General features: G+C 38.1%; 1 protein-coding gene across 2 annotated transcripts in view; it reads left to right on the top strand.

Moving 5' to 3' along the window:
- The window catches only part of RAP1B (RAP1B, member of RAS oncogene family), a 45,870-nt gene that overhangs the window by 2,259 nt on the left and 19,325 nt on the right, over window positions 1–24,286 (top strand). Inside the window, exon 1 of one of the 2 annotated variants that reach the window (XM_084878930.1) lies at window positions 8,110–8,132. The exons of the other annotated variant lie outside the window; for it this stretch is intronic. The gene's annotated coding sequence lies outside the window, so the exon portion shown is untranslated. Of the gene's footprint in view, window positions 1–8,109; window positions 8,133–24,286 lie in introns of those variants that run through there. 2 annotated transcript variants of the gene reach the window in all.

Below are 24,286 nucleotides of genomic sequence, written 5' to 3'. Positions count from 1 at the left end.
TCTTTTGCTCCCCCCACCCCCACCTAAAAAAGTCATCTCTTTTCCTGTCTATGACACATATCACTTCCTATCGTCTGTTATCTTTATATGTATTTTTGTTACGTATTCCACTAAATTGTGAAGTCCAAGGACAGGATGTGTTTCTTGTATGCCCCAAAGTACTGGCATGATACCTTGCACATAGAGAATACCAGTTTGTTAAATGTAAGCACCATGAGGGTAGGAACTTCATTCCTTTCATTCTCCACTGTATTCTTAGTTCCTGTAACCTTGCTGTGCACATACTACTTAGCATTTAGATTTAGGGATTAATTGTAATGAACTTCAGGAGAGGATATTTGAAAGAGAACCTTGTATTCCTTCAAAAAGAAACATTTCCACAATGGCTTTGGAAAACAGTTCTTTACTATAGAATTTCGATATTTTCTCTTAGATATATAAGGAGAAGGAGGCCCCCATAGTAAGGACCTGTCTGTGTAGGAGGGCCTTGCCAAGTGTAATAAAGAAGTGGTCGTAAAAAAAAACCTTGATCCATGTACATAAGAATCTTACTAAATGTATCTTCCAATTTAATTCCTGGTTGGTAGGCCTGTGCATAGATTGAAAACAAGCTAACTAATTATACATGTTGTTTTAAATATTAAGTCTTAAGATTTGGATGAGAAACTGCTCATGTTCAGTTTTCTTTGTCTTTTAGTTGTAGGTGCTTGATAAATATCTGTAAAGGGAGTAAAATTAATCAGTGAAACTGGATCTGATACAAAGAGGATTTGGCTGATTTTACAAAGGTGTCATTTCTATACCCCTTCCCCCAAAGTGTAGTTTAAATAAACAAATTTATTATTGAATATCAAGATCTTACTGATATGCACTCATCATTTTCCTTAAGACTTAATGTTTTCCTGAGTGTGTATTGGTAGAAGGGTGGATATTGATCTATAATGTCTAGATTTAACTGGCACCAGGAATAGTTTAGTATTTATGAAATAAATATTCAAAAAAAAGCTGTTTTTTTTCCCATTATGACAATGATGTCACATGTCCAGTCTAGAAAAAAATGTTGACCTTAAACTTTGTAAGGCTGTATAAGGTTGTGACTAAATAATGCCTTGATTTCCCCCCCACTATCATTTATAGGACTCTGTGCTAGGTCTTAGAGATTAGAGTCAAGTTTTACTGTTTACCTTTCAAATTGAATTTCTTTTAGAACTTAAGAAACAGACATTTGGCTAATGTAATGTTTCATTGTAACATTGGACAAGTTTTCCAATAAATAGGAGTACTTACCATGACTTACCCTTGTGCTGAAAGCCTAATGTTTTTCCTGTCTTTGATATTTTGCACATTTATTGAAAGGGGATTAATTACCTTTTGAGGGCTTAAACCTTTTATTAATTCTCTGGAAATTTCTTGAACAAAATGGAAGCAGTAGCTACACAGGATGAACTTATACATTTGCAATTAAGGTTGACTTGATATATATACAGAGTGGGGCAAAAATGGGTGTACAGTTGTGAATATTCGAAACACCATGTTTATTCTTGTATCATTATTTATTACTAGAAGCTTGGTACATGAAATTTGTGCCACCCCCTGCTGGCAGTCAGGGCCTATTAGGGCCTTGCAGCTGCCCACTGGGGCCTTCTTTCATCCCGCATGCCCCCTGGAGGTACATCATAGCAAGTGATAAAACTCCTGGTTGAACTCCCGAGGGGACACTTTGCATATCAGCCTTTTATATATGCACGAAATTCATGCACAGAGGAGGGGATTCCCTCAGCCCAGCCTACACCCTCTCCAACCGGGGACCCCTTAGGGGATGTCCAACTGCCAGTTTAGGCCCAATCTCACAATCTGGGACCACTGGCTCCTAACTGCTCATCTGCCTGCCTGCCTCATCACTCCTAACCTCTCTGCCTGCCTCATCGCCCCTAACTGACCTCCCTGCCAGCCTGATCTCACTCCCAACTACTATCCCCTGCCGGCCTGATCTTGCCCCCAACTGGCCTCCCCTGCCTGGCTGATCTCACCTCTAATTGTCCTCCCCTACTGGCCAGTTTGGTTCTGATTAGTTGGTTTTTATGCCAGTCATCGTCAAAAGCTTCACCTCCTTGGCAACCATTTCACCTCACAGCTCACCCAGATTTGGTTCTGATTGGTTGGTTTCTATGCCAGTCACTGTCTCCGGGGCTGATCACTAGCAGGGTCTCTCCCCCACCCCCACAGAAGCAGTCCCAGAGAGAAACAGGCGCAGCTGCTGGCGAAGCCCAGAAGGAAAAAGAGGCAATGGCTGATCAACAGCTGCACCGAAGGCTGCGGATCAGACCCTGCCTCTCTCTTCAGGCCTCTCTGGGCCTGATCCTCAGCCCCCACAACAGGCAACCCAGCACTGACTGCAGGACTGACCCCCAGTGTTCAGTCACGCCTTCGGTCAATCGTTATGGACCCTGGGCTTTTATATATTAGAAAGGATTGTATTTTCATTTCAACTGTAAACCTCCTTTTGCCCCTATCCTGTATAATCTGTGACATATTTTATTGAACCTAGCTGAGCACTGATTTGTAAAACCAGTCCCTTTAGTCATAGATTTCTATTATAAAGAAGAAACGTTATGAGTAACTTTCGTGCTGCCTTTAAAAAATTTGAAGTCACTTTTTAAAATGTACCTCTAAAAAAAGGATACATCCTAACAATGGTTGTTTATTCCTGATGTTAGTCAAATTAAGGGTACACAGCAACTGATTATTATTTCAGTAGCAATTTAGAAAGAACTTTGCATCAGTAGAGTATCAAAACATTTTAAACTCTGTTTCCCAGGAACCTAAAAACTTATAAAAGAAAGAAGTGAAAATTCAGGGGAATGAATATACCAGGTTTTTAAATAATATTTAAATTATTTATCAAAAATAGAATACATACAACATGAATTGCAGAATTTCAGTCTGGTCAGAACAATATTCTAGAGTATTACCATGCTTTAAATTGTTTGATTTATATGATGTGCTTGAGTACTGGGAATATATTCACTTTTAAATTAAGAAATTTTAGTCTTTCTATTAGAGAGTAATTTTCTGATGTTCTTATTTGAATTTTACATTGAGCTGGTTCCTTAAGGTTATCTTTGTAGTTATGCTATTTTATCATTTTGTAGTCCTGTTACTACATACACACTCTGTCAGTGAGACTTTTTGAATTTAAACTGGATTCTGATCTTATGAAATAACTTGTTAGGTAATCTTTTTCAGTGTTGGGGGATTAAATGGGTTTTAATGTACAAGTATACTGAATAAAGATGATAAAGGAAGAGAGCATCTATTAAAAGCAGTTTTAAATTATTTTGATCACTAAATTGCTGTCTTTGAATCGTCATTTTTACCAGTGAGCTGATTGCCCCATTGGTAATTCATTGGTGGATTAGCTGTATCTGTTGCTTCTTAATCTTGTGGGAAGGGAAAAAAGATGAAAGAAAATCTGTTTTGTTCATTAATAGCAGTTTTTGGCCAACGCTTCTGGAGAGGAAATGGAAAATGTTATGTAAAATAAAATTCCAATTATCTATAGCTTCTAAAATTTATCCTCATTTTTATATTTTTTGAAGTAACTTTATCCTAAAGGGTGGGGGGGGGGCGGGGACTTATGTGACTTTGTAAAAGTTTTAGTTAATGGGACTGAGATGACTAATAAAAACTACTAGTGATGATTAATAAATCTTTTCATTTAGTTAATAGATTTTAGGTGTCAAAATTATATCTATATTGCATCCAACTGTTACCTATGCTTTTAGATTACAGTGAGAATATTACTGTTACTACATAGTTACTGCTTCTAAGATTATAAGTTATTAGTGATAATAAGCACCTTAGCAACAATAGCAAAACTCAGGAACCTTTCAAGAATCTTGAATTTTGTACTATATAGATAGTAAGGAAGGATAGGGATGGAGTATATAAATGTGTGTATTATTTTCTTCAGCTCTTGAAATTTTGAATTTGTATTGGTAAAACTGGTTGAGTTTTTAAATATGTTTGTCTTTCTAGTTTTCTTATTAAAGTGTTTAGAATATGAAGAAGTATAAAGAAAATTAATATCACTTGTAATACTACCAGTACAATGAATTTTTAGGCCAATTTGTACTTCCCTTTCTGAATCTTTCCTACCTCCTTGCTTCCTCAGTGGGAAAGAAGACACATACTAGAGTTGTTGAAGATTAAATGGAGTATTATTCACAAACTAGAGGCCCAATGCATGAATTCGTGGATGGGTGGGGTCCCTCAACCCGGCCAGCAATTGGGCCTGTCTTGCCCAGTTTGGTGGGTGGTGGGGGGAGCAGACTTGTGGGAGGTTAGCCAGCCAAGGGAGGTTGGCTGTGGGAGCGCACTGACCACCAGGGTGCAACTCCTGTGTTGGGCGCCTGCCCCCTGGTGGTCAGTGCGCATCATATTGACCTGTTGACCAGTTGTTCCATCAGCTGGTCATAACAGTCACTTAGGCTTTTATATAGATGGTAGGTAGGTAGATAGATGGATGTTTACAAAAGAATATACTAATATAATATTACTTTTTATTATAATGTTCTTATTGCCCTGTAGCATTGCTACTCCCAGTTGAAGTTTATTTGGTTATTTGATTTTAAGATTCCCATTAAGATATGAATGAAAAAAATTATGATTGTGAAAAGTTTAACAAATAAATTATCTAGCTCAGTGATTTTCAAAGGTGGAAGGAATCCTGGAGATTGCCTAGACATTTTCAGGAAGTCTGCAAGTACAAAACTATTTTTACAATAATACTGAGACCAGTTGGTTATAGTTCAGTGGTTGAATGTCAACTTATGAACCAGAGGATCACAGTTGGATTCCAATCAGGGGCACATTCCTGGGTTATAGTCTCAATACCCCAAGTAGCGTGTGCTGGAGGCAACCAATCAATGATTCTCTCTCATTGAAGATAATTTTAATCTCTCCCCTCACCCTTTCTCTTTGAAATCAATAAAAATATATTTAAAAAATAATAATACTGAGATGTTCTTTGCCTTTTCCATGTGTTGACATTTGTACCAATGGTACAAAAGCAATGGTGGGTAAAATTTCTGACACCTTAGAATAAGTCAGGTCAGAGCACCACACTGTGAGTAATCATTATATTCTTCACTACCATGCACTCACAATTTAAAAAGCAAAAACAGCTCTCACTGGTTTGGCTCAGTGAATAGAGCTTCACCCTGTGGACATGCTTGGGGTTTGGGGCTTAATCCCCAGTGGGAGGTGGGCAGAAAGCAACCATCAATAATTCTCTCCCATCATTGATGTTTCTATCTCTAGCTCCCTCTCCCTGTCTGAAGTCAATAAAAATGTATTTTAAAAAATTAGAAGCAAGAACAAAACTTAAAATTTTTGCCTAAATGCAGTTTAAAAAAAAAAAATTCTTCACCTGAGGATATATTTTCCACTGCTTTTCAGAGAGTAGATGATAGGGGAAAGGAAAAGGAGAGGAGAGAAAGTGAGTGAGCAAGAGAAACATTGATGTGAGAGAAAGACATTAATTGATTTCCTCCCCCATGTGTCCTGGCCAGGCCAGGGATTGAACTTGCAACCCAGGTATGTGCCCTTGACTGGGACTCAAACCCCAGACCCTTTGATGCTTGGGCCAACACTAACCAGCCAGGGGGAAGAAGTAAACATTTTTTAAATTAAATCTCAACACTTGACAAAATTCAGAGTATGCTTAAAACACTTTTTGTTGTCATTGTTGTCTCCAGGAAAAGCATTTATGTGATTATTTGAATTGCAAGTTGGACTGGCCATTTTTTTAATGAACACTATTTTTACTTGAAAGAATCCCTGACAAACTATAGTTATTTGGATTTGGGTATTAGGCTGACATTTTTCTCAAAAATAAAGTGAGCCTGTTGCTTTCAGGAAAAGATGGATAGTATTTATGGCCAGTGATAAAATTAGAGGCCACTATGCTCTTGACAGCTTCTCGTTATTTAAAAGATTCTTTTGATGATGGTGATGTTAATGAGTATGTTTTTGTTTTTAACAAAATGTAATGAGGTGTATCAGTATTGGAAGATCTATGTAACTCTGTGAACCAGTATTTTCCAAGCGACTAAACGTAATATTACAAAATCATGCTTAGATTAGAAATTTTTCCACAGTTCTACCTAGACCAGTGGATTTTAATGTTAAAGAGAATATCAAGTTTATTGATACCGTTTCTTAGTTCAATATATTGCAACCAGTTGTCAAGTTTTGGTGTAGTAGTAAAGGAAAACATTCACAATTATCTGGAAAGGCTAATAAAAGATTCTCACTGTCTATCTGGTTATTCACTTTTTTCTTTTTATATTACTCATTTTTTCCATGCTATGCTGAATGTCTAACATCATTTTTTTAAATTTTATTTTATTTGTTTATTATTTTGAGAGGAAGAGAAGAATAGAAACCATGCATATATGCGAGGCAGTGTTTTCATGTGCTTTTATCTTGAAATCTTATTAACATAGAAACATATTAAGTTTAATTTCTTTGCAATCTTTTGATTGTCCATTCACCTTTTAATCACACAGTAGTAGATTATGTAATTGATATTTTTAAGCCTTTTTTTGTTTTCATTCTTGTTTTGTACACCTGGTTACTCATAGATAGATTGTATGTTTGTCCAGGTTTTGGCATAATCTTAAAAGAGCAGTTTTGTTTTGTTTTGTTTTATCCTCACCCAGTTATATGTTTGTTGATTTTAGAGAGAGGGGAAGGGAAAGAGGGGGAGAGAAAAATCGGTGATCGGTTGTGTCCCAAACACTCCCAGATTTTGAACAGGATCAATCCCTAAACCCAGATATGTGCTCCAACCAAGAATGGAACCTTTGGAAAGTAGGGGATGATATTCCAACCAAGCCACCACGCCAGCGGATTTTTAAGATAATAGTTGACTTGCACAATTTTAGGATATGTGACAGCTTTTTTTATAAGTGAAGCTTATGGCCTTTTTCCTATTGAAGTTTAATAATGTCTCTGTTTGACCTGAGAATTTGGTGTCTTGTCTACTTTCAGTAGATCCTTTTCCAAAAGAAGTGATAATGGATAATGTTCTTACCTTCTGGGAGATAACTGTTTCTTTTAATGTTTATTTAAGAGTTGTAGCAATTTTTGTTAAACAACTTTTTATAAACCTCATGTCATAGGACAATTCCAAATTTTAGGCTAAACTGCATTTGGGTCAAGTAATAAATTGCAGATTATGAAAGAAGAAAGGTAAATTATAGTTTACACTCAAATTTCTTGGAAATTTAGTGCCATTTATTTCCCTGGAGATAATAAAATTAGTGTGTTCTGTGAAGAACGAGGGTATTGAATCTGAGCATCACTATTTGATTATGGTTGACTTCAGAGGAAAAGGAGGGGGCGTAGAGTGGTATAGAGAGGAATAAGTGTATTAAGGGTCTCTTCAGGCAATAAACATCATAGTACTCCTGCCTGAGTACTGGAGCTTGATCCCACAGGAAGGGGGGAATTTAATAAGGAGCTTTAGTTCTCCTTCTCTTACTTAATAATAGACAAACATGTAAATTGACCATACCTCTGCTACGCCCACCAACTGATCAGAGTGAATATACAAATTAACCATCAAAGATGGCAGTTAATTTGCATACACAAGCACCAAGCGATAGGGCCGGATGCTTTTGTCACCATGACACAATGCAGGCATTCCACCCCCAGTCTCAGGACCTCTGGGCAGTGTGGGAAGGCAGGGCCTGAGTGGAAAGAGGCAGCTCCCGGGGTGGGCCGGAGGGAAAGGCGGTGCTGGCAGCAGGGAAAGGAAGGCCCATTCCAGCACGAATCTCCGTGCATCGTGCTTCTGGTATTAAATAATCAACTGGTCAGCTGTTCTATCCCTTCTGAATTAGGGAACATACTGAAATGATATTTTATGTCCGGGGCATCTGTATTAGTCACAAGATTACCCCTGGCTATTGCTTATGCAGCTTTAGTTGCTAGTTTAAAAAACATATTTTTATGAAATTTTGTCTTATTTCAGATTTTTTTATACTTAAGGGTGGTGGTTGTTGCTGTCTTCCAAGAGCCCAGTCACCTTACTTCATCGCCTTAAGTAAAGAGCAGACAAGTTTGTAAGCTTTTCAAGATAGAAGAGCATTTATAACATTTTTCTATTGTTTACATGAAAGTGATGATGGTGAATAATAGATCATGAAGAGGTGGAAAGGGCAGTAAGTAGAGCAGAAAAGAGTGAGGATAGTGAGTAGGAGGGTCTCATTCTAAGTGAACAGGGCTATCACCGTTTAGTTTAGAGTTCTGGTTGAACAGGAAGGATAAAAACTTTGGAAAGCACTTGTGGGTGGGGGGCTAGAAGGAGTACCTAATACTTTCAACAATAAGTTTTTGGGTTTTTATTTGTTTGTTTGTGTTTTGTTTGTTTTTTTAGTAAAAAGAAGAACAAGCTGAGGGGGGAAAAGGAAAGCTTTTGTGATAGATCTTTTCCTCCAGAGGGCCCCATGTATATGACAAATTGATATTATCTATCTTAGAGATTATGGTGTTAAAGTTTCATTACTAAGCAGAGTGAGTTGAAAGTACCATACTTTTCTTTTTTTTTTAACTTTGCAACAGGTGCTTATGTACTTTGTACACATTTCATTTTAGTCATAGTTTTAGCTGATTTTTTTTTTTTTTTTTTTTGAGCATGAGGGGTAAATCTGAAAAGTGATGTGCTAATTTTGATTAGTTGCTAGACCTTTGATTCCACCCTGTTGTCTTCAATATAGCATGGTTAGTGGTAATAACTTTGATCTGGGTGCCCTAAACTTCCCTTCTCTTTCTGGCACTGGCTGTGAAACCTTGAACAGGTAGAAAAAGTTTAAATGAATGGCTTTTAAGGCCTTTCGGAGCACTAAAATCCTGTATTACTGTGATGTTGCCTTTGATAAAGCAGGCAGTCATCTGTTGTCTGGACTCCTACAGGAGCTTTCTAACTTGTTTACATTCTTGTCCTCCTTTTACCTCAGTCTCCATCCAGAAGACAGTCCTCTTTTTAAAAATGTAAATCAGATCATGTAATGCATGCCAGTCCCAGTTTCCCCCCAGTGACTTAAAATAAAAATCAGATTCAGTTCTTACCTATTATTTCACTAGTTTACCTCCTTTCAGTAAGCTCTAGATATAATGCACTATCATTTTTAATTAAGTATAGTTGACATACAATACTGGACTTCTTTCTGATCTTGACTGGGGTCCTTTATGGCCTTTTTAGTTTGGGTGCTTACACCTACTTTCTATCATAATCTTTCTTTCCGTTGTCTGCAATTCTGCCTCAGTCTCAACATTTGATTTCAGTTCAGATGTCATATCTACAAAGTTTTTCCTGACTACCTTATATAAAGACGCATTCCCCTTTGTTACTTTCATAGTTCTTATCACACTCAATAATTTTATTTGTCTGCCTGGCTGGTGTGGCTCAGTGGTTGAGCATCAACATATAATTCAGGAGGTCCCTGTTCAAATCCCTGTCAGGGCACAGGCCGGAGTTTTGGGGCCGATCCCTGGTGGAGCATGCAGGAGGCACCGGATCAATTAATTCTTTCACCACTGATGTTTCTATCTCTCTCTCCCTCTCCCTTTCTGAGATCAATAAAAAATATACTTAAAATAATTATTTGTCAATTTATCCTCTCTTTCCCTCTAAATTATTTATGTCAGCGGGACAGGAATACCTTGTCACTTTTACTAGTACGACACAATCTCAAATGGTTACCCAGTTACTGGCACATAGTAAATGCACAAAAATTATTTTAATTGAAATAATACATAAAGTCGCCGAAACCGGTTTGGCTCAGTGGTAGAGCGTCGGTCTGCGGACTGAAGGGTCCCGGGTTCGATTCCGGTCAAGGGCATGTGCATTGGTTGCGGTAGGGGGTGTGCAAGAGGCAGCTGGTCAATGTTTCTCTCTCATCGACATTTCTAGCTCTCTATCTCTCTCCCTTTCTCCTCTCTGTAAAATATCAATAAAATATATTTTAAAAAAATACATAAAGTGTTCGGTGGTTTGTTTTTACCAATTTCCCATCATAGGCTACCTTTATATAATTTTAAAGTGTTATGCCTATTTCCAACTATAATTCCTCATTTAGAGATTCTATCTCTTGAGGACTCTTTCATCTGACTGAATGTTATTAAGAGCTAGTTCTCAGTTACTATTATAGGATTAAATTGAAAATTTAGGCACAAAGGGTTTTTAGCAAGGGCATGAGAAGTTCATGTGAAATGTAAATAGCAGTTTAAAATAAGTCCCCACATGAGTAATTTTGATGATTTCTTATAGAGTCAGAGAAAAGAACTAAAAACTCTTAGGTTCTCACAGTCCAAGAAGACTTTAAAAATAAGGTGGAATCTTACATGATATTAAAGGATATGTAAATTTTAGGCTAACTGTGAATCTCACAAAGTATGTTCAAGGGAATGTGTTTCTGTAGTAAGATATCCGTCAAATGGATTATAGGTCCATAATCTTGGTGCCAGGTATTTTGGAATTCAGAATTTTGGGGAAAGATTTGTTTTGAATTTTGGTAAGATTATAATTAAGCATTTAATATTTCTAAAGTGAAATATGAATAGTCACACTAAATAGGATACATTAAATAGTCTCATACCAGTGCTTAGGTGAAGTTTTGCTGTGTATAAACTTTATATCAGGTCAGGTTTTGTCACCAAATTAATTGAGAAACTTTCAGGTTTCCAAGATTTTAGGATCCCTGAAGTCCAAAATCATTACTTTGTGGCTTTGGGGAGGACATGAAGACCATACACTTCTGTTACTTTAAAGCAACATTGCTTTTAGCTAAGAAACAGTCTCTACCAAGGAATTATTTTTTATACTGGGGGAGGGGAGGTGGAGTGTACTACTAGGGTGATGAGCATTTAAGGGAATGGGGGAACCTCTTAATTCCATAGTTATATACCAATTAAATGTTTGGAAATAGTGGAGATGCATTTGTGTATATAAATGCCTGGAAAATAGAAAGTTTTTTGTTTTGTTTTTTTAATGTTCAGTGATTACCTCATATTTTAGCCACAATTTCTTGGGGGGAAAAAATATATATATATATATATATATATATATATATATATATATATATATATATATATATATATTGATTTATTTTTTATTATTATTATTATTTTTTTTTTTTTACACAGTGTAAGGGAAAGGGAAAATTAGAAACATGGATGAGAGAGAAACATCAGTCAGCTGCCTCCTGCACACCCACTACTGGGGATGTGCTCACAACCAAGGTACATGCCCTTGACTAGAAATCGAACCTGGGACCCTTGAGTCTGCAGGCCGACACTCTATCCACTAAGCCAAACCAGTTAGGGCTACAATTTCTTCTTGATAGATTTTTAAAGTCTTATAATATTCTGTGCCATTTTTCTCTTAATTGATAAGTTTTCTAAGGATTATATGATACATTTAATTGTGAAGTAAAATTAAATTTTTACTTCAATAGGATATTAGAATGGGAATATTACAGGACTAACATAATCTCTATTTATAAATCTATGATGGAATAAATCACTTGGTATTGACAGAAAAGAAGTTAAATAACTGAAAATACACTTCTGAAACAGGATTGCAAGAAGTGCCTGCCTACTTTTTGTGTTTTCTCCATATGCTCTGCTTATTCTAACAGCCTAATTAACATCCAAACTTTAGTTCTCATTGCCCTTCACCATTCATTTGATGTCACTAATGTCCAAGATTGCAAAAGCGTATGTGCTGCTGTTTTGTTTGTTTTTTTTGTGTGTGGTAGTTTTTTTTTTATGCTGTTTTTTGCATATCTCATTAAATTGCAAAGACAGGCATTTTTCAAAGCTACTTTTTAAATATATATATATTTTATTTTTTTTTTACAGAGAGGAAGAGAGGGATAGAGAGTTAGAAACATCGATGAGAAACATCGATCAACTGCCTCCTGCACACCTCCTATTGGGGATGTGCCTGCAACCAATGTATATGCCCTTGACCGGAATCGAACCTGGGACCTTTCAGTCCTCAAGCTGATGCTCTATCCACTAAGCCAAACCAGTTAGGGCCAAAGCTACTTTTAAAAAAGTACTTGCTGAACTAACAACTATCAAGTAAGTGAAATAGTGTATTGAAAGCTAAATATAAGCATTATTTATGACATAATGTGTGGCATGTTTTTTATTTTTCTAAGTGATCTTTATTTTCCTGGATATTAACTGCAATTTTAAATAAACTGAAGAGGGTAGAGTATAAAAAGAAGAATTGTTAAATTAGTTAAAACAACTTCATAAAAAAAATGAGTTGCACAAGCCAGTATGGGCATTAAGCAGCTAGCATAAACTGCTTGGATTGAGATATTTTAAATTATTCAAGATAGTTATGGAAAGTACCTGGGCTTCCACTCGTGTTTTTTTTTTAAGTTGGTTAATTTTTCTCCTCTGAACCTTTGGCATGTTTACTGGGGAATTTTCCATTAAGAATGTCCTGATCCTGAAATTTTATTTAGAATGTAATTTAGTCATGCAAATGATAAACCCACAACCTAAAATAATGGCGTTTTTATTATGGTTTCAAATGCATTTGGGGGCAGTCATGTTAAGCTTTGTCATTTCATTCTGGTAAGGTTAAAAGTAAAATGAAATAAAATATTTTTGTAGTCATTTGTTCCTTCTCTATTAGAAGACACTAATTGCATTTATTTCTGAATTTAGCCTTATGTTGAAACAGACTGTAAAATTATGTTTTAAAAGTTTTCCCATCCTTGTGGGGAGAGATATATTGTAAAATCTGAGAATTTATATTAAAAGACATATTTTGCCCGGGCAGTATGGCTCAGTGGTTGAATGTTGACCCATGAACCAGGAGATCATAGTTCAATTCAGAGTCAGGGCACTTGCCCAGATTTCGGGCTCAGTGGGGTGGCGTGTTGGAGGTAGCCATTCGATGATTCTTATCATTGATGTTTCTATCACTTTCTCTCTCTCTGAAATCAATTTTTAAAAAAAAAGAATTATTTGTGGCATTCTTCCATTCATGAAAGTTCTAATTAATCTGTTAGCACTAAAGTGCTTCACCTATGATTTCTTATACTTCTGCTCCAATAGCTCATAAACTATACTTTGTATGTTTTTGCTTAAAATACAGGAAAACAAATTAAGTTCCCTAATGAATGGGGATATCTCTGAGATTGATGTCATTATCTTATTCTGAACCTATTCAGCAAACATAGTCATTGAGCACTTTGTGTAGTGTTGAATTCTGGAATCACAAATTCAGGAGACTTGGAAAAGTGGCTTCAGTAGGAACATAGACATCTAGTCTTCTTACTCCCAATAATGGTTATCCCTTTGCAGTGGTGGGATCTCTTTTCTTTTTTCTGTGATTATGGAAACTAACACATTAACAGCAGGCTATTTAAATTACTGAAGAATCTGCCCCCGCCCATGTGGTTCAGTTAATTAGGCACCTTCCTATGCACCAATAGGTTGCCAGTTTGATTCCCAGTCAGGTCATGTGTCCGAATTACAGACTCTATCCTGGTAAGGGGCATGCAGAAGCCAGCTGATCGATGTTTCTCTCTCTCTCTCCCTCTCTAAAAATCAGTTATAAGAAAGCAAGCACAGCCCTAACCCGTTTGGCTCAGTGGATAGATAGAGCGTCGGTCTGCGGACTCAAGGGTCTCTGGTTCGATTATGGTCAAGGGCACGTACCTGGTTGCAGGCACATCCCTAATAGGGGGGTGTGCAGGAGGCGGCTGACTGATGTTTCTCTCTCATCCATGTTTCTGACTCTCCCTCTTCCTTCCTCTCTGTAAAAAATAATTAAAATATATATTTTTTTAAAAAGCAAACACACACACTCCCTACTATAATGAGAAATGTTACTAATGACCACTGCTCTCATAATTAAATCATTGAACTAGGCTTCTGGTTCTTCAGATTTAAATTTGATATGACCTTGACACATCCCCTGCCACTCATTCCCAGTAGTGACTGTTTTGCCAACTCTTCAAGTACCCCATTCATGGTTCCTTCCTGTCATGCCTCGGTGTGACTCCATATGGACCAGACTACATCTTCCAGAAAATTATATAGTGTTCACACTTATCTTTAGAGACTCACAGTGTCTGAAAAGACAGACTTAAATGAAACTTGGTGAGCAACCTAACTTTATAAAAATGAAAGTGTCAGGTCCTAGCTTTCAGTTTCTCTTGTAGCTGGAGTGCAAGTACTTGATTTAGGTCTAGCAAACAAAGGAATAATCTGAAGAGAAACTGCCCTAATGGCATTAATGCTTTAATGTTATACTATTTATTAACTATTTCCAGAATTAAAGTGGGCAGATTCAATAGGTTAGATTTAGCTTCATATGCAAAAATATCCTTTATGTTATCTGTAAAGTTGATGGAATTTTTTAATATGTTGGGGGCTTACCTTTTGCCATAGGTTCTCCTAATACTACTACTTTATCGTCTTCATGAATGGCCTTAAACAACTAAATCTATTCACTGGTGAATAGGTGCCTTTTGAATGAATGAATGTTGTAAAAACAAGCAACATCGCTGTGCTGGAACCCAATCATTGTTTTTGGTAGACATTCTCCAAGCATTCAAGTGAACTATTCTCAGTGGTTTTTTTCAGAGTTCTTTTGTGGAGGTTTTTTGGGTTATTGTTGTTGTTTTCATATTAATTTGCAGGTAATTCATGTTTGTAATATTCAGACAACAGTACTAGCTGTTAAAAATGAAGTATTCTACATTCTAGATAGCACTAGACATTTTGAAATATTTTTAGAGTTACAACCCTGATTCTCCTTCCCCTAAACCACAGTTGATATTGATAATTGAGAACTGAATTCTTTCCCTTTGAGTCCAGAGTTGGACTCAGAATCATTCTGTCAACATAGGAAACATTCAAACTTTTGTTACCAGTTGGGGAACTCTCCTTGTCCCCACTTGTTGCCAGAGGACATGGGCTTCTTGCGATGTCATAAGCAAAAGAATTTTCTGAGATTCGCACAGGAGAATGAGATACTGCAGAAAGCTTTCTGTGGAATCAAACCCCTGAGTTACAAGGTCCCATTTCCCTTTGTCCGCCAAGGAAGAAGTCCAGCTAGGATTAAAGGCGTTGTCCCGAGATTCCATCCCATGTCTGCACAGTCCAGTCAGCATCAGGCTAGCTTAGCTTGTGTTCCCAACTGCAGTCCTTCAATCCATTACATGGCCATAGGCCATGCAGCCTCTAAGGCCAGTCCCATGGCTATGGAGGGAACATGGGCGAATGTAAGAGAGCAAACTCCTTTGGGGGATTATATAGTCCCAAATTTTCATGGGCTTGCTGTGGCTCTGTTCCCCCTAGCCAATGATCTCTCTTCCCAGGTTTGACAGGCAGGCACCTTCCCTACCTCATTGCGTCACTGTGCTTGCCTCCATCTCCCCTTTGTTGGTTCCCAGGGGAGTGTAGACTTGCAGCTTCCTAGTGTAGCTGTCCAGATGGCCATGCTTATAATATCTGGCTTCCCTTTTGCTCCTTCTTATTATTAATAGCTAGCTAATTACAATGGCAAAACCTGTATATAATATTTTAGTTTATTTGAGCCAAACTGTCAACAATTGCCAGGAAGCAAAATCTCAGTGAAATGAGAAAATGCTCTAGAGAATGACAAGTGTTTGTTTGCTAATCCTCACACAGGGATATTTTTCCCATTGATTTTTCCAGAAAGTGGAAAATATGTAGGTAAGGAAAGAGAAACATTGATGTGAGACATGGATTGGTTGCTTCCCACACATACCCCAAATGGGACCAGGCATCAAACCTGTCACCTAGTTATGTGCCTTTTTCCAAAATCAAACCCAGGACCCCTTGGTGTGACATTCTAATTACTGAGCCCCACTAGCCAAGGCCAGAGAATGGCAGTTTTATATCTTACTTTATATATTCCATCAAAAGAGGAGACGTAAGTCCAGCCAGCCATGGTTCAGTGGTTGAGTGTCAACCTATGACCCAGAAGATCACAGTTCAGATTCCTGATAAGGGCACATGTCTGGGTTGCAGGCTTGATCCCCAGTTAGGGGAGCTGATCAGTGATTCTCATCATTGAAGTTTCTCTCCCCCTCTCCCTACCTCTCTGAAATACACACACACACACACACACACACACACACACACACACACACTAGAGGCCCAGTGCATGAAATTCGTGCTCAGCCCTTGCAGCTGCAGCTTTGTCTAGAAGGTTGACCCAAGGTCATCTGATCTAATTAGCATATTACGCTTTTATTATTATAGTTGGCTAATATGCATAGTGTATCCTTGGGAATTCGACCAGAGACCAGAGTTCAGTTGCTCACTATGATTGCGCTGGCCACCAAGGGGCAGCGTGGAATGAAGGAAGGCCCTGATCCCTGGCCAGGCCTAGGGACCCTACCCATACATACTGGGCCTCTAGTGAGAGAGAGAGAGAGAGAGAAAGAACAAAAAAAAAGAGAGAAAAGAAGACATAGTGGGATAGTGAGTTATAATACATAAGATCTATTGGTGATAGATTAGGAAATTGGGAGAAAGCAAAGTAAAGAAACTTTTGGGATTGGATAGAAAGTAAAATGATAAGACATTTTTTTACATAGGTTTGTATAGGGTGGTTGAAGTCAGCAATTAATAACAATCAGGGAGTTTGTGGTCTCATCTCTGATGTGGTCCCTGTACTTTGAGGGGTCTAAAAAGAGAAATTACTTTGACATTTCAAAGGTTACATTATTGTAGATGCACAAAGACAATAGACAGGCTTAATTGATAAGGTGAAAATTGACTGTCAGGGAAAATTCTAGCCTAGAACATGATTACCTGCCATAAATTGCTTTTAGTTAAAAAGTTTTCATATCAGACCATCCTTTGTGATTATTTTAGGTCTCCAAGTGTGTAAGGCTACCATTCAGGCCTTCCCTGAGCCTGTCATGTTTAGTATGTGGACCCTTTTTATCCACAGTTCTTAATTTTGTTGTCCAGGTAACATAATGTTTTGAGTTGGTGTTTGAGCTAAAACCCACCGGCTACCAGTGAATTAATGGGCAAAATCTCTCCTTATCTCTTCCAGGCTGTCTAGCCTATAGGGCAGGTAGTATCAGCAAATAGGCTTTGTGGACCATACAAGTCTCTGTCACAACCACTCAACTCTGCTAATGCTGTTTTGAGTAAACCACGGACAATATGCAATTGAATGGCTGTGTTTTGACATAACTTTATTTACAAAAAGATAGGCAGCGGATGGGAGTTGACTTTGAGGGCTGGAGTTTGCCAACCCTTCCTCTAGGGCAAGAAACTGGTTTTGATTCACTCATAATAATTGCTTCTGTATTCCACGCACTGTGTTAAGTTTTAGTTGTACAGCAGTTAGCATACACAGTGAGGTATTTAAGCCCTGAGTATTTTTTTATGCACATTGCAGATCCAAAGCAGGTTGAGGAAAAATATGGCCAAACATCTGCCTTATTTGTGAGATCTTAGGTAAATACCCTAAGTGCCATGTTCTATGGTAGTCATATTAACTAAAAGTAATCTCAGTATGCTTTAGATACCAGATGCTGTGGTATCAGTTAGCATCCTGTTGTGAAAAATAGGGAGCATAAGATATGTGCATTTCGTGTCTGCACTCTTGCACACATAGTATCTATTTAATATTCACACAATGTTGTAGAATAAAGCTGAAATTACCAGTTACCTTAACTGTCTTTTGTCAGTTTCTTATAGTTTTCTTCAGATCTATGCAGTGCATGATTCTGACCTCTTAATTTTGGTTTTCATCACCTTTTTGTAGGTTTTTGTTGTAAACCAATTTATGTACTTTAAGAGTATAGCATACTGATCATGTTTTTTTGTTTGTTTGTTTTTAAGTGATTTTAAATATATATTTTATTGATTTTTTACAGAGAGGAGGAGAAAGGGATAGAGAGCTAGAAACGTCGATGAGAGAGAAACATCGACCAGCTGCTTCTTGCACACCCCCAACCGGGGATGTGCCTGCAACCAATGTACATGCCCTTGACCGGAATCGAACCTGGTACTTTTCAGTCCGCAGACCGACGCTCTACCAGTGAGCCAAACTGGTTTCGGCTGATCATGTTTTAATAAAATGTTAAATGAACATTTCTAGATGTATTGTCAAAACTTCTCTCAGAACTTTCTAAAAATATATATTTTTTTATTGATTTCAATGAGGGAGAGAGAGATAAAAACATTAATGATGAGAATCACTGATTGGCTGCCTCCTGTAGGCCCACTACTGGGGTCAAGCCCACAAACCAAGGAATTGAACTGTGACCTCCTGGTTTGTAGGTTGACGCTCAACCACTGAGCCATGCCAGCCAGGCAGAACTTTGTAAATTCATTTTTTAAGTACTTTTAGTTTTCTCAGAGTTGGTGTGTTTTTCTTCAAAATGTGTAGTAAGTACTATTGCTTACCAAATGAGTCAAGGCTCTTGACCAATACTCAGAGATCTCTATTAATTTTAAACTCCCGCTGTTTTTATTTTTCTGTTCCTTTGCACATTGAGATGCAGTCACACCCTACTTTCTATTGTTGTCTAATCTTATTCCTACATTTTGCTGCCTTTTATGCCTTTGCTGTCGCCTTTCTTTTCCATGGTATGTTCTTTCCTATTCAAATGCTGTAACTTTCATTCATTTGCCACCTTCTTCATCAATCTATCTGGCCTTTCTTCTGAATTTCCTTAATATTTTTGTGTTACTCTTGGTAGTTTCCATATTTGTAGGTCTCATCTTTTCTACAAAATTCTAAGCTTCTTGAGAGCAAGTATATTTTATCTTTGTAACTTTCATGGTGACTTCACTTAATGCATATTCAAATACTGAGTAGATGAAAGGTACACTTTTCTAATTAAGCAAGTGTTTCTTGGCATAAGTGTCCTTGGATTTTATCTAAATGAGAAAATGCATGTCCAAAGTGTAAAGGCTATCCAGGTATTGTCTGTTTCTATAAACACTCAAACGTGCTCTAAGTTTCTATCAAGATGTATCCACCCAAAATAACCAACTAGGTTGTTTTGCCCTGGACTGAGGATTTTGTGGGACACAAGACTTTTCAGTACTAAAACCAGGACCTGTTGGTTACCCTGATTTCACTTAATGTAGCCATCTCCTTTACGTATCACTGTGCTATAGTTCAAAGGAAATGTAATGAATGCCTGGTAACTAGGTGATTGACTTGGTAGGGGGGGATTATTGGGGCATTGGGGCTTTTATTAATTAAGTTTCTGAATATTATTTTAGACAGACATTCTTTAATGTTCAAATAGAAATATGAAAATATTTTATTCATCTATTTAAGGATATGTTTATGATATGGCATAATTAATTTTTAACTAATAATTTCATACTGTTAGATAATAGTACTTTTATTCTTTTTTTTAATTCAACACAAATATTTTTTTTAATATTGTTGATTTCAGAGAAGAAGAAAGAGAGATGAAAACATCAATAATGAGAGAGAATCATTGATTGGCTGCCTCCCGCATGCCCCCTACTGGGGATCAAGCCGACAACCTAGGCATGTTCCTTTGACCGGAATCAAACCTGGGATCCTTCAATCAACAGTCTGACACTCTATCCACTGAGCCAAACATGCTGGGACACTAATACTTTATTTAAATGTGTTTTATTAGCTATAGCAAGGTCTGAGGCAACCTTAAAGTTTTCTTCATTGCCTTTAAAGGGGTTTAAGTTTTGGTAATAGATTTGGAGACAGTTTCTAAAGAAATGTCTAGGATGGTCTATCCTTGTCATTGTTTTGCTGGAATTAGCATTAGTACGTGATAATCCTCTCTAATAAAAGAGAAACATGCAAATTGGCCATACCTTCGCTACACTCACAAGCCACGCCCACCAGCCAATCAGGGCGACTATGCAAATTAACCCAACCAAGATTGTGGTTGGTTTGCATATCCAGGCCTGAGCGAAGACTGAAGACAGTGTAGAAAGAAGCCAAGCACTGCAGAAGGGCTCAAAGCTATAGAGAAGCAAGCGGGGCAGCGGAGAAGGTAGGGAAGCAGGTGGGGTGGGGAGAAAGGAGAGAAGCCAGCAGGGCGAGGGAGAAAGGAGAGAAGCAGGCAAGGCAGCAGAGACCGCAGCAGGAAGCCCTATTGCAGGAATCTTTCTGCAAGGGGCATCTAGTGTTATATAAATCCATGAATTCTATGGTTTAGATCTAATAGCAGGAAATAAAGTGTCTACTAAAAACCCTTGCAAATTTTATCAGTTAAGCCCTATTAGGACATAAACTATTTTGGGACAAACACTGTGCCTGGTGGTATTGCTGGAAAAGAGCTATTAAGAATATCGATACTCTATACCTAAAAGTACTTTAAAGACCTAATTCCTGCCCTGGCCGGTTTGCTCAATGATTAGAGTATCAACCTAGGACTTAAGGGTCCTTTGTTCAATTCCAGCTAAGGGTATGTACCTCGGTTGCAGGCTCCAATCCCTGCCCCTGATCAGGGTGCATGAAGAAGGCAACCAATCCATGTGTTTCTCTCACATCAATGTTTCCTCCTGCTTTGTAATGATTACACTTTAACATGCCCCTTGGGCTATGTGCAATAATAATAATAGTGCCCTTAATTTGATTAATCTGTTGACTAAAATAGGCTCTAATCTGTTGACTAAAATAGGCTCTTCTGAGATGGTTTGTTTTGTGTGTTTTTTTGTGGGTTTTTTTTTTTTGTTTGTTTGTTTTTTTGCTTTTGTTTCATTATTTTTCTTGTTTTAAGAATGTGAATAGTGCCCTACCTGGTTTGGCTCAGTGTGTAGAACATCAGCCTGTGAACAGAAGAGTCCCTGGTTCAATTTCAGTCAAGGGCACATGCCTGGGTTTGGCTCAGTCCCCAGTGGAGGACTCATTAAGACTAGAAAGGCTTTTGGTCTTATACAATATTATTTATTTTCATGATTTTACTTCTCATAAACTGGCAAAAGAATCCATCAGTTTATTTGAAGCCTTACAACTAAAACTATAAGATCTTAGATATTTGAAACAAAATTACATATGTTGCATTTATAATCTCACTAAACAAGCCATTGTTCCGTGACTGAAGCCTTTTGAACATAGGCAATGAGCATCTTCCTTCTAAATCTCTTTAGTAATAAAATATTCTGCTGTCATGTCCATAACATTGTCAGCTTTTACTCCACTGTCTTTGAGACCTATTCCAAAAGATAAAAAATATCTACTAACCAGGTGAGCTGTCTGGTTTAATGGCCTCATTATCCATCTGTTTGATCATGGTACATCTTATTGTTCTGTTCACACCCATTTAGTCATTCACCATGTCCCCCCTAATTATGACTTATACATTTCTCAAATATACCTTCTCTATTCCTTCTGTCACTGCCTTGATGAGGATCATCATGTCTCACCTGTGGTAAACTTATTACTGAATTTCTAAAATTCAGAAAATTAAAACTTAGCTTCTATGATCATTCTAAAACAGTTATGTTTATACTAGAGTCCCAGTGCACAAATCCATGCATGTGTGGAGTCCAGCTGGATTGGGCTGGGCCTTTTCGGAAGAGGAGATGGGAGGTTGATCAGGGCCAGGCAACTGGAGGAAAGAGCTGCAGGTGATTGGCCAGTGGGCCTGCCCTCAATTGGGGTTGGGGCGATGTTGGGGGCCTGGGGGAGGGGCCATGGGTGGTTGGCTGGCCAGCCCTGTCCCTGTTCAGGATGGGGAGGGTGACCTGGAAGGGGGGCTGGTCAGGGAGAAGGGCTGCTGGAAGTTGGCCATTCAGCCCCTCTCCCTATTGAAATGGGGGTTGCTGGGGAGGGGAGGGGGGGGGAGCGGGGGGGGGCAATCAATGTGGGGGGCCATCGGGAGCCTGGCCAGTCAGGAGGAAGGGCTGCAGGAGGTTGGCCCTATGGGGGGGGGGGGGGGGGGGAGTGAGATCAGGGGCTGGCCAGCCAGGGGGAGGGGTTGCGGGTCAATCGTGGTGGGGCTGGCTGATTGGGGGTAGAGCTGGCCCGGGGAGTAGGGGGAGGTAGGTGGCGTTTGGCTGGCAGCTCGCTCTTGATTAGGGTGGCAGAGTTTTGATTAGTGGCAGGCTGGCAGGGGGAGGAACCACAAGGTTGGCCACTGAGCCCACCCTCTGATCGGGCTGGTTTGCTGGCCACAGTGGGCTTCATAGTTGACTGGTCATTAGGGTTGTTATGGCCATTATGGTTGTTGATTTTTTTATATATATAGATGATTTCCCAGCTTGCAAACTCTTGTCTCCATTTCTTATAAAATACAGGCCAAACTTTTAATCAAAGGAAGGCCTTTCTTCCTCTTCCACCTATCCCTGCATTGATGATCTGATGAATTCTCTCATGTTAATGCTTTTGCCCAGTAAAATCCTCATCTTCATGTGATCATTATTCCCTTAAAAATGTCTTTTCTTCATACTTGCCTCCTCTATCTCCCTTGTGTGAGAAATAATGTGGGCCCTTATAAAGTAAAGTGGAGAGAATGAAATTGATTCCAAAGACACTAAGGTAGAATGAATCAGGTGTACAGTTTCATATAGTATAGTATAGTATAGCATAGTGAAGTATAGTATAGTACAGTACAGCACCCTAACCCCAATTGAGGGCAGGGCCCACTGGCCAATCACCTGCAGTTAAGTTCATTGATATGAACTTAAGTGGCAGTTTACCTATGATAGGTAACTTATTAATAGTCTTTTAAAAATATAAATATTTATTTTAAAAATAGACTTTATATGCTACTCACTGGTGTTAAACATTTTGTGTAGAATAAGTTATTTCATTTGAATCTTTAAAACTTTAAGTAGTGGGCTGAAACCAGTTTGGCTCAGTGGTAGAACGTTGGTCTGCAAACTGAAAGGTCCCAGGTTCGATTCCGGTCAAGGGCATGTACATTGGTTGCGGGCACATCCCCGGTGGGGGGCGTGCAAGAGGCAGCTAGTCGATGTTTCTCTCTCATTGGTGTTTCTAGCTCTCTATCTCCCTTCCTCTCTGTAAAATATCAATAAAATATATATTTTTTAAAAGATTATTCCAACATATACTGTGACATGCAATTGAAGGTCATGTTTTCCAGTTTTATCTCTGGAGTTTTAACTGTAGTTAGCTTTCAGTTCAGTACTTGATCACATCTCTGAGACTTTATTAACTACAGTATAATAATTTATCAGAAATGTGACAAATGCAGAAGAACCAGTTTCTTTATAAATTTCTCAGCCAAGTCAATAGGTTAGCAAGGTAGTTAAGTGACAAAAGTTAAAAAAAAATAAAGATTTCAACAATGTTTCAAACAGGCAAGAAGAAATAATGTGGGCTCAAAAGATCACTTTATTGGATTCTAGAAGATCTTCTCTCACGCAAGTTGGATTTGTGTAGAACTCTCCCAGCTCCCAAGACTAACTTGGACATGACCTAAATATTAAACTGTCAGTTCCCCCTCCCCCCCCCCAAATCTGATATAACTGTAAATTCTATAAGCATACAGAGTGACTCAAAGATCTACTGTGTGTTCCAACCATAATTTAGGTAACCTGAATACGAACATTAACTTGCCTTTGACCAGAATTGAACCCAGGACGAAGGCCGACGCTTTATCCACTGAGCCAAACTGGTTCGGCATGGAATAATTTTTATTTACTGGCAATGTTAATCATGGAAAGTGCAAGGGAATAATTTTTCCCTTACCTGAGGTATTATAAATGTGATCAAAATAGAGAAATTGCTATAAATAGTTTGACAGTCTACAAATTCTGCACTTGATTAGATTTTAAATTTTAGAGAAGACCTTTCTCAGCTGAATATAAAATTGGAAACATTTCCCCTTTGTCCTCAGAATGAGAGTCAGACAACTCAGAAAGTATTGTAAATATGGTAAGCAATACTCTTTTACAGCTTTGTTTTGTAGTTCCCTGTTAGATGTTTTATGTTTAAAGGAGGTTATGAGAGGTAATGTTTAGACCTCTTATTTCCTCCTCTAAAAATAATTTTTAAATCTGGTCAGACATTTTAATTTCTATCATTGTGTCTAACAGATAACCAGGTTCTTCTGATATTTGAAGTGGTTAAGTTTATTTGGGAGTGAGAAGAGAACACAGTAATTCTCTTTAACTGCTAACAAACTACTTTGGGAATTGGAGACAAAAAGAAGAAATCAGGTATCGTCTTTTGCAGAAAGTGTTTAGTGGGAAAAGTAATGTCACTTGACTTTAG

The sequence above is a fragment of the Pipistrellus hanaki genome (genome assembly GCF_964339955.1).
Source record: "Pipistrellus hanaki genome assembly, chromosome: 3".
In the NCBI taxonomy this organism is placed as follows: domain Eukaryota; kingdom Metazoa; phylum Chordata; class Mammalia; order Chiroptera; family Vespertilionidae; genus Pipistrellus; species Pipistrellus hanaki.
The sequence above is the reverse complement of the archived record's forward strand: the minus strand, read 5'-3'. Positions and strand labels throughout refer to the sequence as shown.